General features: G+C 40.8%; 1 pseudogene; it reads left to right on the top strand.

Annotated features, from left to right (window-relative positions):
• The first annotated feature begins 229 nt into the window (after window positions 1-229).
• On the top strand, window positions 230-1,167 carry LOC141498867 (phosphoglycerate mutase 1-like; annotated as a pseudogene).
• The last annotated feature ends 550 nt before the right edge of the window (window positions 1,168-1,717 follow it).

Raw genomic sequence — 1,717 nt, 5'->3', positions numbered from 1 at the left:
AATTTCTAATTTAAGATTAAAGAGAGCAATAGAAACTAGAAAGATCAGGAAATATTCTTCATAATAGGTGGTACTTAAGCTAAACCTTAGGAAGACTCCAATCAAGTTGAAAATATTCAGAGGAATAGGTGAAGAAAGAAAGTATTTCCTGTAAGGATGAAAACCTGTGCAAATATTTGCCTATCTGCTGGTCTCCTCAAGCCCCAGTGTCCCATGCCTCTGCCCCACCATGACCACTTACAAGCTGGTGCTGATCTGAGAGAGTTCCTGGACCTTGAGAATCACTACAGCATCTGGTACAATGCAAACCTGAACCCCACCAAGCACGAGGAGGTCAAACTCAGAAACCAAGCACTGCAAGATGCTGCTTATAAATTTACTATTTCCTTCACCTCTGTTCAGAGTAGAGCAATTCATGCTCTTTGAGTTTTTTGTTTGTTTTTTGTTTGTTTGCAAGGCAGTGGGGTTAAGTGATTTGCCCAAGGTCACACAGCTAGGTAATTCTAGATTTGAACTCAGGTTCTCCTGACTCCAGGGCCAGTGTTCTATCCACTGCACTACCTAACTGCCCCATTTTTGTTGTTTTTTTAAATTCATACCCTTTGGACAGGACTAGATGTCATGACCAGATGTGACTGCCCTTAGTGAAGACTTGATGTCTCAGTGAGTGACACTATTTAGGTCTGACAAGTCTCAATATAGCAGAGACAAAGCTAAGCATGATAAGGCCCAGGTGAAGACCTGGCCATGATCCTCTAAGATCTCACCACTTTCAAAGAGCCCAACCACCCAACCACCCCTTCTACCATCAGCAAGGACTGTCACTATGCAGATGTTACTAAGGATCAGCTGCCCTCCTGTGAGAACTTGAAAGATACTATTGCCCAGACTCTACCCTTCTGGATTGAGGAAATGATTCCCTAGATCAAGGGAGGAAAGCATGTTCTAATTGAACCCATGACAATAGTCTTGTCAAATACCTTGAGGGTCTATCTGAAGAAGCAATCATGGAGCTGAATCTGCGTTCCCATTGGCATTTCCATTGGCATTCCCATTGTATATTACAAGAATCTGAAATCCATCAAATCCATGAGGTTCCTAGGGGATGAAGAGACTGTATACAAAACCATGGAAGTTGTTGCAGACCAAGGCAAGGTCAAGAAATGAAAGGCCGCTACTAACTTTTGCCAGTCACAGATAATTCCTTCCTTAGTCACTGTCTGTACCAGATCTCTCCCCTGCCTGATTCACACACTGACCATCATCACCTTAGGGATCACAAGACATAACTTCAGGTGGGAGATTGATGCTTTCTTTTCTCATTTCTTCCTATTTCAGACCAATTCCTTTTTCTCCTGTTCACCCTCCCCTCAATCACATTAGTCAAAATGAATCCTTGATAATTTGATTCAACCAATACCTGATTAGGGGTTAGGGATAGACTGTTGTAAGAAGTGACCAATGTGGGGAGTTAAAAGAAGCAATTGTTACAGTTATTCCTGAGCCAATTGTGCCAGTGATTAAGGCTTTTTAGGGACTTTGTAGGAAGCTGGTCATCTTTTAATGAGAACAGATTAGAGAAAACATTGAATATAATAGTAGCAAGACTATTTTAAGAACAACTTTGAACAAATAATTATTTTGACTATTCCAAACACTCAAATTAACTATAAATGATAGATGAAGAAAGATGCTATCTGCATTCAGAGAAAGAACT

The sequence above is a fragment of the Macrotis lagotis genome, chromosome X (assembly GCF_037893015.1).
Source record: "Macrotis lagotis isolate mMagLag1 chromosome X, bilby.v1.9.chrom.fasta, whole genome shotgun sequence".
NCBI classification, from domain to species: domain Eukaryota; kingdom Metazoa; phylum Chordata; class Mammalia; order Peramelemorphia; family Peramelidae; genus Macrotis; species Macrotis lagotis.
This window is presented reverse-complemented; position numbering and strand designations above follow the sequence as displayed.